This window comes from Chamaea fasciata, unplaced genomic scaffold, assembly GCF_029207755.1.
Source record: "Chamaea fasciata isolate MVZ Bird 193981 ecotype frontalis unplaced genomic scaffold, bChaFas1.0.hap1 SCAF_7, whole genome shotgun sequence".
Classification (NCBI taxonomy): domain Eukaryota; kingdom Metazoa; phylum Chordata; class Aves; order Passeriformes; family Sylviidae; genus Chamaea; species Chamaea fasciata.
The window spans coordinates 9,512,401-9,526,865 of record NW_027094092.1 but is presented as its reverse complement, the minus strand read 5'-3'; the positions used below and the strand labels follow the sequence as shown (position 1 = coordinate 9,526,865).

Below are 14,465 nucleotides of genomic sequence, written 5' to 3'. Positions count from 1 at the left end.
TAGCTTGGTCATGGTGTGTTCTGCTTTCAGAGAAGGATTTGAATATGGTGGATTTACTGTTCAAGGTGAGCCTTGAATAATAAAAATAAAGCAAAACTTAAGACCCTTGTTTGTTAAATAGTTTTTATTTTTTTTTGTCCTTTGCTTTTTTTGTTTACTTTGTGCACTGACTATGATCTGTGATCACTGACTCTGTGATCTTATAATTAAGAAAGGTTTTGGGATATTCATCCCCAGAGGGTTGAGCAAGGATTTCCTGTGATACTTTAATTCGAACGTCTGCCTAACTTATAAATTAAATTTATATATTTTAATATAGCTAATCTTTTAATGTGTTTTGTATACACAGTGCAATTTTTTCTTTCAGTTAAGTGGTTAGTGTAAGTGTGTGTTTTCTCCTTTGCAAAAACCATTTTCAGAACAGAGAAATAATCTGGAATTGAATACAATGGGCTAGGAGGGGTTGAGTGAGATGAATTATCTTCAATAGAGGAAATTAAAGATCACCTGAGACATAATTATTAAACAATGCTTGGAGGCTTTGAAGATACATAAACTACTATTAACTTTGTCAGTTCCCAGAGGTAGTTTTTAAAATCCTCTTACATACCCATCCTGTCCTGGCTGTTTCTTGTTTAATGTTTGAATTATATTAGAAACTTGTCTAGGTGTAAAATTTTTCCAGCATATTGATATAGAAGTATAGCTTGTAAATAATTTCACAGTTTCTCATTCAATATTCTCAAGTTTAAAACACCCCTGCCTCCTGCTTTCAAGTAAGTGTAGACTAAAATAGAAACCTAGTCACATTAGACAACAGTGACCAATTTCTACTTTTTCTTCCCCCTGTCCTGAATGCTGTCATGCTGCCTTCCGTTACTTGACATGTTTTTGGATTTCCCGTTATGTCTGTAATGATTAGGAGAGAATTCTGGGCACACATTGCCTCTGCCTTTGACAGTTATTTTTGCTTTCCTGGGAGACAATAATTGTGCTACTTGTCTATCTTCATTTGCCACGATGGTAAGTACAGAGGGGAAAGTGGGATAAGTACTTCTGTAGTGTGCTATAAAAGCCTTGAATGCTTCTGGCAACCTGTTGACAAAGTCCTGTCATGAAGATAAGCAGAAAAGAAAGAAAAGTTCTTTGCTTTTTAACGGACTGAGACAGCGATGCAGAAATTAGTTTCTGATTCTGCTAGTAACAGTGTTCTACACCATGTGAGCAGCCAGGTCCTTACAGTGAAAGGCACTCAGTAAAAGTAAGACTAACAGTTTGAGTGTGTCTTGTATCTTCTTCAGAATAGGAATACAACAAAAACAGTCTTTTTCCTTGAGAGATTTTGGCAAATGGGTACTCTTAAGTCACATCATACTGTAATTAGCTCCTTGTTTGGTAAATGGGTATTAAAGCAGAGTAAGAATGTTCTTGTCAGGTGGGCCCACGTGCTTGTCAGAGCTGTGGGAAGTTGGGGTGAAGCAGAGGTGAATGGTGCTGCCTTGGGGCAAGTCCCTGAGTGGTCCTGGCTAAAGAATCCTGCCCAAGCCCCTGCAGCTCGTGTTGCAGCTCTGGGTTGCTGGATGGATGCTGGAAGAGGGCAGAAGTGAAGCATTACTAGGGTACTGCTGAGCTAAAACTGCTTGAAATGCAGAGGATGGGAAAAGCAGTGCTCAAAGAATTGGGTTCTTACTCTAGGCAATGAAACAAAGTGGCCTGTTGTCGTGTATTTTGACCACAAGGGTGGTGATATCTTGGATTTTAAACCAATTTTAGTAGAATCTTGTTAACAACTGAGAAAAATATTTACATTCGGCCTACTTGATTAAATTACTTCTAAATGCAGCTACATCTTTTGCCTGAAAGGAGGTGGTGTTATATGAAATTACTTTCACAAGGGTTTTTTTTAAGATTTTGCACCTTAAAGAAGTACACAAAGGCAGATACAACCAGACCTAATGAAGGAGCCAGGCATGGACCATTTCCTGTGGTGAAAAATCCTGCTGTCTTGAACTATTTATTAAGAATAAAGATTTGATGCTACTTGAGATCTCAATCTACTTGTTCTATGCCAAATTCTAGAATAATCCTGCAGTGTGGGTGTATAAATGATGCACAATGGGGGACGTTTTCTCTGTTACTTTTTCATTTTCACCACATAGATGGCATGAAGTATTCGTGCTGGTTTTATGGTGCTATATCATGTGATTGCCTTGCCTTTTGTGGCCTATCCAAGGATACAGAGTGCATTAGGTTTTTATTTTTTTTATAGAATGGGCAAAAATTGGTTTTGGTACCTGATGCCCGCTGCAACATGGGATGATATCCTTAGTTATAGGTTGCTTGTCTGCTAAAAGAGCAGAGTTGGTCCTGTATTTCTGATGACAGGGATCTGTGAATCACTATTTTAGAGCAGTAAGCAGTGTAGCTCAGAATTGGTTTTGCTTCCTAAAAGCCTCTCAATACAGCTTTTCTGTCCCCCATCCTCCCTCCTTTGTGGTAATGTTTCTTACATTACAGCCGAGTTTGCTGTGGGTCCCCCGTACTGTAAATAGGAAAAATAGTTTAGGATCACTGTAGCTGCAGGGGCTGTTTTAGAGTCTGTCTTCCCTTTCACTCACAGGTGACTCCTCCCTCTAAAAGCTCTGAGGTTTCCATTTGGCATCTGTGGGAACAGACACTTCCAAAGGAGATAAATTTGTGTTGAAAAGCTTAGCTCAGTATTGTGTAGCCCCCTTCTTTTATGTCTTTTTTTTTCCTTTTTAAAAAACTTTTTATGAACTGGAACATAGCAGCGATCTTTTAAGAGTTAAACACATATAAAACTTGGAGTTTAAATACTTGTTGCTTCTAAAATGGACTGTTTGCAGATGGCATTCACATGTGCCTCTGTCTCTCTCTCTCTACTTCAGCTCACTATGAACAATAATTCTGAAATTTTAAAGCCTCTTCCTGGGGACTGAGGATAATAACAAAGCCAAGATGTGTGGGAGGAGAGTGGGGTTTGTGTGTGTGTATGTGTCATGATATTTCCTGGTCTGTGGAGGTCTCCACAGATGCTCATCATGCTGTTTGGAAAGTGAAGCAGCACAGCCTTAAAACGTGATATTTCTAGAATAATTTGGTAAATGATGATTTGGAAACCTCATGTATTGCACTTATCCCAAGCCTGCCTTTTCAGGGAATGTACTGACAAGCTGTGGTAAGAGGACCCTGCAGTATTAGTTACAGCTATCTTGTTTGGGAAATGGTGGAAGAAATTTAGATTTCATTCACTGTAACTAATTATGAAGCCAGAAAAAAAAAAAAAAAGAGTTTCACATTTCTAATAGCATTTCTCACATATTTAAGTCATGTCCTCTGCTTTAGCTTTTTGTTCTCTGATACTGGGGTTGCTTTTAGTGTTTTTTGATGTCTTGTGAGTGCCAGCTTTCGGATGGGATATTCTGCCCACCTCGCTTTGTGCCATCCCAATCACTTTAAAATGTAATCATTAAAGAAAAAAGTAAACATTATTGCTGGTGTTACTGCTAACGGCGAGAAATGCAGAAAAGGAGGGGGACACGAGGCAGTTCTATTTAAATAAAAGCTTATTTTCAGAAACAAAGGCTTATGGAGAAAAAGGGAGCTCTTAGTACCCCAATCACGTTTCTTGTTACGGATGAACCCACAGCAATGGATGCTATCAAAGTTGTCATATTTTATTCATGAGTTGTGGTATGCTTGGGTGAAATAAGAAAAGCAATGGTCCAAATCATAATTATGGTGTAAAAAGATAAAACAGTTATTATTGTGACTTTTTAAAAGAAATTATTAAATCTCTCAAATTATGTAAAACTCGTGGAGAATGACTAAGTGTGTTAGTTATTTATGGTTCTTTGTTGTGGGTGTTGTGAAACACTTCACCAATGGCGCTTATACTTATTTTGGGAGAAAATATAAATGTGTGCCCATGTATGTTCCAAGAAACAAAGACATCTAGAATATTGAATCTAAATGTAAAGAGGCTGACAGCAGAAATTATACTTCAGTAGAGAAGGGCTCTGAAAAATGTATAATACTTCATGCTATTATCATGCAGTTAATAAATAAAACAGACACCCGGGATTTAATTTGCTTTAGCAATAACATGGAAGTGATTTTTTTTTTCCTCAGGGAAAGAAAGCAAAAGGGAGAATTAGTTCATGAAACACATGTTGTTTAATGCTTGTATAAATCATATATAGAGTATAAAAACCCCCTGAAATCATACCGTTTCAGCAATACATGACCTATGCTTTAGAAGTAATTAAAAAACTATTTAGACCGTCAAGTCTTTGAGAGTTTTTGAACCAAGAGAACACTTCATCATATGCTTGCTTCAAACTTCAAGGATAATTTCATTGTCTTTAGTTGGATTATTCATATGATAAAACAACTGGAAATTAAAACCTGTGTGTAGGCACACCCAGGTCTGTTAGCTGCATTAGGCATGGTAACCTCTCTCCACAGTGAAGAAACCCAGTCAGATTTCCGCTTAGCTGAAACTTCCCTTTTAATGAACTATTTCAAGTCGTGTTTTGGTTTACACATGTAAGAATGCAGGTTTTCACCAGAGAGGCAAATTCTAATTTCTGTATGGCTTCACTGAAGTTAGACTGGGATTTTCAACAAAGTCAGAGTAATTTAGGCATTCAGCTTCCCTCCTGCTGCAGTGGAATTTGGATCTTAATTTTTTTTTTTGAAATGGGTTATTTGTTGACTGTATCTCTTAAATTCATGGCAAACTTAGGAATCATAAAGCACTTCAGCAGTATTTGTGATTTTTTTTTTTTAATATTGTTGCCATAAATTATGAGCAGTACTTATTATTACCTGGAAGGAAAAAGAGTGCTAAATGAGAAATCAGAATTATTACATTCTGCTCAAAAATATGAACAATCTCTCTGTTCTGTTAACCTTATATTTTATTTCTGGACTACAAACACACTTGGAGTTACAGTGGGAGGAAATAAGACCAAACCTACAGTTAGTAGTTATCTGCAAAACTTGTCTTCTGTGTCTGAATTTTGGTTCTAGGGGTTTCCTTTAAACAAATGCAGAATGTGTTTTGTCAAGTTTTGGTATATTACCATTTTTAAAAGCAATCTCTAATATTTTTGTGTGACTTCAAGCATACTTGAAAATACTTTGTAGAAGAGGAGGAAAAAATTGTTTAGCTTGCTTTTGCATGAAGCCATATTTTGAGTAGCTCATTATTTGTGTGTGACGTTAGTATTTAATATATTCTTGAAATAGATCCCTGGAGTGGCCCGTATTACTCCTGCAAAATGGATAGCACACTGGGGATGGTTCTTGGCAATTATTGCAATTTCCCAGTGTTGCCACTGGCTCTGTTCACAGTGTTGCTGGTTTAAGTCCATGTTCTTTCTGTTAAAATGTTGTTATTTTCCAAACTGGCAAAGAGCAATCATTATAGGCACAGCAACATGATAACCTTATCTAATGTTGGTAAACAGTGGAGAAGATGATACAATCAGCGACTCCTGAACTAATTAACTAACAACACATGTAATTTGATTAACTCACATGATTTAAGAGCAGATTATGTGCTTCTAGTGATAGTGAACTTCTGGAGCATTTCAACAAAGCATTTAATTTAAGGGATCAACCATTTGTAAACAGTCTTGATTTCAGCATGAATCCCTTGAGGAAGCCACGGAGCCTACTTGAGGAGACGAGCTCAGCAGCTGCTTAAAATACTTGAAATAAGTTCAAGTAGCTGCCTTGAGTAACAGGTGATATCTGGCCTCAGCAAGGTGGTGTCTGTTTTTGGCAGCAGGAAACCTGCTCCAAAGGCCCTTGGCTGACTGCAGGTGTCTGATTTTGGTCCACAGCAGCAGCCAGTTGGTTTTGATGCCTTAAGTTTTAGGTTTCATGTTTTTCACATTCTGTGCTGCCCAGGGGTGCAGTTCTGAGCCTCATATTAAGTGCTGGTAAGATCTCTTCACAGAGTAGGGAGACAAAACAAATCTCTTTCCTGCTGAAGACCAAGGGCAACTTTCAGGCCCAAAAGCACAAACACTGGAGGGCTGGAGGGAGGAACAGGAAGGATGGGACCTCACAACCTGAAGCTGGAATTGGACAATTAGGCCCCAATATGCAAATGGACCAAAACTTATAAAAATGTAAGGCCTCATGACCAGTTGTCCATTTTGTGACCATTTTGGGTCTACCCTGGCTGTGGCCCTGATCAGGCTCTTGTCCTGCCCAAGGTGTACCCTGGAGTCCTTTCAATAAATACCTACTTTATTCTGTGGCTCTGTGCAGTCTCTGTTTCAGGTCAGCCTTCCCAAGGCATCAGTGTGATGACCATGTCAGTTGCGGGGCTTTGAGCGTAACCAGGCTGCTGCTTCTCTGCCTGCTGCTGGAGAGGCGACTCCAGTGCTTTTCCTCAATCATTCTGCCCACGTGGGTGGAAAAGACAAGGAAAAAGCCCTGGAGGTAGGAGGCCCATACGAATTTTCTGGATACAGGCTTTACTACAGCTTCCTGCCACTGTGATTGCTCTGCCAGGTCGGGCGCCTTTGGCTGGCTGGGGCTGCAGAAGCACGTGTGTCTGTCTGCCTTCACTCTCGGCTGACGTTCATTTCCAGGTCCTGGGCAGGATCTGCTGCGCTGTTTGTTCCAGAGTACTCCATTGCCATGGTTCAGTTTGAAACACTGATAAAGCAAACAAAGGACTTCAGACTCTCTGACATCTACTTAATTAACATGAGTGTGGTCTCTCTAGCTGGTGCTCAAGTCAAGGCAATTTTCAAGGAGTCAAGAGTCTGATATGAAGCCACTACGTCAGCTAAATTAGTGGTTGAGGAGAAACTGGGATTTGAAAAGTACTCTCTGGTTTCTTCAGTGACTCAAAATTCTCCTGCCCCTGGCATCTGGAGTTTTAGGACTGGGTTTGCAATGGCTTCCTGGAAGAATTTTTATTTATGTGCATATATAATTTTAAATGCTAGATGAATTTTGTTAGGAGAGACCTATTTGTAAACTAGTTTACAAACATGTATATCAAAATGACAGCAATAAATGAGCACATATATAGCCAGGGGTAGTTTTGCATGATGCGAAAGCAGACTTTACATTGAATTACGCTATTTTTCCACCTTCTCTAGCGGAACTGCTTTTGTTGTATAGTCATGGGAACTTACCTTTGTGACATTAACTGTTCACCCTGGTAATTGCTCCATCCTCTAATTTAATGAAAACCCATTAAACCGAAACAATAATTAAAATGAGACATCATCTCTGTAGGAGGCTTGCATATTAAAATCACCAAGCATTGCACTGCAGACGGATCTCATTCTTCAGAAACAGTGTTTGAAGCAACATGTAAGAAGTGATTTACAATGAATAATCATAATTTAGAAAGCTGTGCTGTTGAACATGATTTCCTACTGTTCATTTACTGACTCTGAGTGGGACTAGCAAGGCAAGAACATTTACAGTGTCTTTTCCTGCTGGTGAGAATACTCAGAAGCAGAGACATGCTTATGAGAATGCAACATGGTCTCTCTGGGCCTCCCTGGTAGCATAGTTTTTCAGAGGAGGGTGAGGTGTTTTGACCCCTCTCTTTGGGCTGCTGGCAGGTAGAACAGGTGATCCTGGTCCCTGCTGTTGCAGTGCAGGGGCCTCAGAGAGCTACAGAGTGCCAGCTTAACATAAATTTACATTTATTATCCATTGGCAGTACCCCTAGATTGTTGAACCCCATCATTTAGCCTGGGTGGAAGCAGTGCAGGCAGGTGGGCCTCTGCAGCATGGTGTGGGCTGTCTGGAGCCTTAGTGCTTATGCCTGAACTGAGCTCCCGAAGTGCTCTGGGGGATGTACATGGCTCTGTGCCTTTTCCTGCCACAGGAGCATGTTGTGAAGTCTTCGATTTTCTTAGCATATAAAGAGCAATTTATGTGAATTTATCTCCATAGCTCAAAAAAAAAAAAAAAAAAAAAAGTGGTATCTGCAGACATCTACTTCGCCCTTGATAGGTAGGGAAGGACAAGTACCTGAAGTATTCCTCTGCTTGGCAGTGAAATGATTCTTTTTGGAGAAGATTCCCATAATTAGCATTATCATCCTTCTGGTGCTTTTTGCATCTGTTTAGACTGAGGAGTGCTCTTAGAAGGGTGGAAGTGAGTGGGAATAGGCATTTATTACTGGTGTTTTGCTTTTTTTTTTTTTTTTTTTTGGGGGGGGGGTGGGGTGGGGTGTGTTTTCTTTGTTTTTACCAGTTCTTCAAAAGATGTTTTGTGAGACCAGTGTGCAGGAAGGGAGTCACTGCACTGGATCCCACTTGGCTCAGAGGCTTTGGTGAAGCACCTGCTTCAGTGAGCAGGAATGTTTTTGTGATGCTGTTGTGTGTTTTCATCCTCAGCAGCTGTTAGGATCTGCCTACACTGAGAGTTGCTAGTTTTGGATCATCCTTCTAATCTTGGTTTCATTTTTGTAAATCTGGTGAATTAAAAAAAAAGGGGGGACATTGGAGTGATTTTTTTGTTTATTTTGTTTTTTTAAATACAGTTTTCAGTTTTATTGGATTTTGCCCATAGCAAAGTAAAAGCCAAAAAGCTGTAATATTCAATTCTTTAATTGCTATAGCTTAAATCCAGATTCTCTGTTGTTGCAGGATTAATTTCTACTTGCTTGTCCAGGGTGACTGTTCAAAGGTTCTAGTGAAAGCATGTTGAAGGAAATAGCTTTAAAATGATTGAAGTTACCAATATAGCAATGTGTTCTGCAGTATGTTCTCTGGTAAGGGAAGTAAAAGGTATTCAAGCAGGCTAGTGAATGATAAAATGTACCTATTGCTTTAGAAAATGAGTTGATCCAGAACTGAATTCTAGTATTTTTCTTCTGATGGAGGCATATATTAATGAAAAATTACTCCCCAGATGGATTGGGATATGGCTTTTAACAACTGGTGAACGTTTTTCATCACTTAAAATTCCATCCCAAATGGTCATGTATTTCCCTTTGTACAGTGCATTGTTGTCACTGTCTAAGGGAACTTGGCAAGACATTTCTTTCTTTTCTAGCATTATCCTTTTCCTTCTCTAACTCATTTTGTTTGCTTCTGTGTGGTGGTGATTTTCTTGCTCTGTTTCTAATGGAGCTGATGCCAACTCCTCCATTTCTCTTATCTGGGGCCTCTAATGTGTTCAGGGTTGCACATGGCAGAAGACTGAGGTTTTAATTTTTACTTGCTAGAGCTGGTGATGCATAGAGCATTGAATCCACACAGGAAGATATGACTTGGGGGTCTAAATCAGGGTGGCTAGGGACCGATGCTGATCCTGAGTTATTGTACCTAATTCCATTTGGCATTTAGGGTTAGTGTGCACTGAAATACCTGAACAGTTCATATGTGTGAGGTAAAGCTTGTACTAACACCACTGGCCCCAGAGCAGCATCGCCATTCATTTGGTTTTGTGGTGAAGTGAGAAAACACCTACACTAAAATAAAATTTTGAGACTTCCTTGGAAGGTACTGGTGGTGAGTGTTGTAAGTAGTTACAGCTGTGGGTAAAATTTCTCTGTGTGGCTCAGGGTGTAGGGCAGGGTGGTGTGGGTGTGCTCTGCAGCCAGAGCTGTGCTGTAGGTGCTGAGCCCCTGTGTCAGGGCAGGCCTGGGTGCTGCTTCCTCTTGCAGCTCTTTTTGGCTTGTATCTTGGTTTGGAAAGACAAGTGTCTTCCAGGGAAAGCTGGAGCTTTCCTTGGAATGGAGAATGTAAACCCCCTCCCTCTGAATTATTGTAATTTTGCAATTAAGGGGCTTTCAGGCAAAGATATGGGAATAGGAATAACAGTTCTTTACTAGGAATATTAAAAAATACAAATGTAGTAGTAAAAAAAGAAAAACCCAAACAAACGAAAAACCAGGCAAATGGAAAAAAAGTCCTAGAAGCACTGACAGAGTCAGAACACGACCTGACACCCTCTTGGTCAGGGTGTTGGGAGCAGTCCAAATAAACCCTCCTGGAGTGACAGATGTGGTTCTGTTGGAGTAGAGATGATTCTGTAGAAGGGTCCAGTGGTGGTGAGATGCATCCAGTCTTCCTCCGGGAAGAAAAGTGGAAAACAGACTGTCCTGGTGTTCTGAATCTTTTATCCAGGTTTTATCCAAGTAGGAATGCTTGGCTCCTCCCCCTGGGTGGAGCTTCTCCCAATGGGATGATGTAATTGTGTCAGTCATGCAGTGAGCCTTGATGGCCCATTAACAGCAGATATCCCTGGAGTGAGAATGGGTCCTGGATGAGATAAAGAACACTGCCCCACCTGGTTTTAACAGCTGGCCCATTGACAGCAGGCATCAGCCCCCTTCCCCCCGGAATTATGAGGAATGGGTCATAGAGGAGATAAAGAAAAACACCTCCCCAGCCAGTTTCAACAGATAGCAAATAGAATACACACTTTTGGTTGCATATTGCAACCTTAGACAGCTTGGCAGGGCTGTGCTGGTCAGGGGCTGAATGGGCTCTCAGGGGACAAGGCATCCAGGAGAAGGCAAGGTGGCATCCTTGGCTGTGGGGGAGATGGTGCCAGGGAGGCGGGATGGTAGTAACTAAATGATTATTGTTTTCTGTTCTGGCATACTGGACCATTGGTTTTTATTTGATGCTTCTTCCTTGGACCCACAGCTTAAAAAAAAAAAGAGAATTAAAATCAAGGAACACATAAGCTCTCTCTGACATAGGTGTGTCTTGTGCTTTTTTTCTGCTGAAAGTAGAAAGTTGCCTTTACCTGATCTCTGAGATGATTTCTGTCTCTTGGACTTGCAAATGACTGAGTATGCCTTCTTTCTTTCCTCACTTAATTTTAGAAACACTCTGATATGCTTTAAAAAACCCTCCAGACAGTCACTATTTCAAATTAAGAAAATATAATCACATAGAAGGGCATATGAAAGTCGTATCTGTGTTTGTTTATTTTGCTGAGATTGCATTATCATTCAAGCATGAAGAGATGTTTCACTGAAGATTGCTGTATAAACCTATATTGTTCTATATTATGTAGGAAATATGACATTTCATTACAAGCAGACAGTTATTTTTATAGAGAGCATAAAAAGTATTTTGCCTTTCAGGCACCTGTGGTGAGGGGGTGTGTGTATTCTCAATTTTTCTTCCTTTTTTTTTTTCATTTTGAGGTGTGAAAATCTACCTGAAAATAGAAGGCTCTTATTCTGAATGGGTTGTACTCCCAGCTCATTTGTATGGTGTTTTCTGCAGAAATCAAGGAAAACACAAACACGACGTTCCTGGGGAAGGTGTGTGTGAGGGCAGACACTGCCTGAGAGGTGTGGAGGGCTGTGCCATGGGGACAGGAGCTGGGCTGATGGAACCCTGGGCATGAGAATTTTAGACTTTCTGTGCTGTAAGGCACTGACCCCCAGGAAAACACTGCATTTCACCTGAGGCCGTGGAAAAGGCTTCCAAAATTGAATGACAGCACTGGGATTATGGGTGTGTAGTTTGAATAGAAGTGTGTAATATCACAGGGTGGAAAACTTAAGTCTAAGGTTTTAGAATATAGTAATATATATATAAAGCTAGATGGAGGTTTTATGTTGTAGGCTAGTCCCTCTTTTTCACCTTCTTCTTCATGGGTCTGGGTGGTATTTTGTAATTGGATAGAGAAGTCCGCATTGCGGGCCATGGGTGGTTGGTTATTGGGTTAAAAGTAAAAATAATTGAGGTGTCATTTCTTAATTGGGCAGTTTATCCTTAAAAGGCCTTGTAAAGAGAGAGATAGGGGCCATTTTTTAGTTCGTTAGCTGGAAGTGCTGTAGAACTCACTGTTTGTGAGACTGTAATGTAGATAATAATTAATAAACATCCAAACACAAAACACCATCTCGAGCATTTAATCCCAACTCTGGCAGGAAAAAGAAGATAAAAGTAACACTGGGCTGTCCTCAAAACTCCTCCTTCCCAGCCTTTGAGTTCCAGGTTGCAAGCCCGGGTTGTGCTGGGCACTGGGGCAGTCTCAGCTCCGGAATCCCAGGCTGTGTGCCCTCTGGGTCCCCACCAGCCTTGCTGGTCTGCTCAGCTTACCAGTCCAGCTGCATTTACCATCTCACCATGGAAGCAGCGGGGAAAGTCCGTCTTGTAGTTACTGAGATCAGGCTGTGGAAAGCAGCATTGCTAGAGGCATTTTTGCATCATGTAAATTTTTCACCTGGCTTGCAGTAGGGATGTCCTAAGGTGCTGGTAATGACTGGACTTGCTCCCCAAGTACATAGCACTGTACTTAAAAGTTTGTTGATTTCTAAAAGCCTGGTTATATAACCTCCTTTGTACCAATTATGCTAGCATGGTGTTGCAAACAGTCTGTAAATACTATTTGTCCCCCAGTAGTTTTGACCCAATGCTCTGGAATTTCAGAACTTTGGATCTTACCAGTTTTGATCAACAGAGAACAAATATCCGTGTTTCATGTTGTTTTAGTATACTCTTATCTATGAAAAGGTGGTAGAGAATGGCAGAATATTTCGAAGTATGTTTCTAACTGAAGTTGTCAGTGCACTGATGAACCATGGATGATTCTGAGTAAGAAGCCCTATATTTTTTGTATAAAATTTGTATAAAATTTGATGGATAGGTGGTGGGATGTGGGCCTTCCTATAATGAGAAACTGTTGTACTTTGCAAGGCTTGACTGAAGTTTAAACATATATGTTCCACTGACAGCACTGCCTGTGCTTTCATGTGAAAGAATTTTTGAAAGCTTTGTTAAGTCATATTTTATTTCTGGTAACTGTAACACCTTTAAGAAAAAAAATTTGTAAGATATGGAAGTTTTTAACCTTCAAAAAATGATAATCATCTTCATCTGTCAGGTCTTGGACGTTCTACCTCTGAGTCTTACTTGTGCCTTGGAACATGCTACCAGTTCTATCCTTCTAGCCTTCTGTTTCTGTAGATAGCAAACTGGATATTGGTGAATTTATGGGTCTGTGGGAAACATAGTTTTGTATCTCTTGCATCAGCTTTTTAAAAAGAAACTATACAATATTTGTGACCAGTAATAACACCTAGCAGGTGAAGATAATGGTGCAGATAACAAAAGCTAATAGATAAAGACATCTGGTCTTCTGTGCTGGATTGTCTATTCTTCTATTCCACTATATCATGGCAGTGGAGAAGATTTCTGCTCTTGGAAGCTTTGTTCTCTGCTGTGGTAAAAGGGGCACTGGACAGATAAATAGTTTGTTGATGTAAAGTGGGCATTATAATTTTTTTAGGGGAATTTGAGCCCCATGCAAAGATTTTTCAATTGTGACGAGTGATTTTGGATGTCTAACTGTAGTACTTTTCACCAGTGAGCCTTTCAGATTGCAAGCATGTTACGAGTCTGGGTGTGTAAGCTCATTTGGAGGGCTTTAAGCTGCACGGGAAAAACTGAGAAACCCAATTACCGAACATGCTTGAATACCTTTTCCTTGGAGTTTGGTTTCAGTCCATGGTGTTCCCTCAGTAGTTGTGTGTTTGAGGTTTTAGGTTGTTTTCCAAGCCAGTCTCTCTCCTCTCTGTCTGCAAAGCCTCATTTAATGACACAATGGGGCCTTTTTATAGCGTTGGGGATTTTTTTTTTCTTTTCCCCTGCACTGAAATTCTGAATTGTAATTTTCGTTGTTCCTTTGTGTGTTACATCATGCATGCTGGGCTGGATTCTCAGCATTCAGTGGAGTTCTCTGGTTTTCTACCAGCTGAGAATTCATGCCAGCATTTTTGGCTTCACAGTAAAACCTTTCGAAAGCAAGCACCCAGGGTTTCTAATTGGTTGTGACATCCAGGAACTGCAAGTGGCTCAGGTCTCGCAAATGTGTGACAAAGGCCCAGCATGAGAGACATGGCAATGGGTGGGAAGGTGAAATGCCACGATTTCTCTGCTTTGTTGTTAATTGTCTTTCATAATGATAATGCATGGTGAATAAAAGGATAAGTTAAAAATGAATGTGGTGGGAGATGATGCATTTGAATCTTAGAAGATCAGCTGTGAGAAGACATGGTGCTGCTTGGACGTCGTCAGGATTAGCGAGGCTGGAATGTTTCTGCATCTGCCTGGTCAGGCTGTGGTTTAATAAATATTGTATGAGCTGTCATACTCTGCTTGTTTAAACTGAGAAATCCCTGGAACAGCCGTGGATTGCAAGCATGTCTTGTATTTATTTCTCAGGCAGGAGCACAGCCGTATAGCATTATTAGCAATAATACATCTCTGCCTTACACTGTGCAAGGACAGGTTCCCTGTGATGTACGAGGGACAGGTGGTAACAGAGGCAGTGGTAAAAACTGAAACTGGAGCTTGGTGAATTGTGTTGGGAGAGGCAGTGCCTCAGATTTCTCAGAATTTAGGGGCCTATTTATCTGACTGCAGCACACCTTATTTACAGCAACTTAATCTGCTCGCAGCAGACACAAATGGCTCAGC

General features: G+C 40.4%; 1 protein-coding gene across 7 annotated transcripts in view; it reads left to right on the top strand.

Annotated features, from left to right (window-relative positions):
* NELL1 (neural EGFL like 1) overlaps positions 1-14,465 on the top strand; it is a 305,479-nt gene that overhangs the window by 12,953 nt on the left and 278,061 nt on the right. The gene's annotated exons all lie outside the window — the stretch shown is intronic.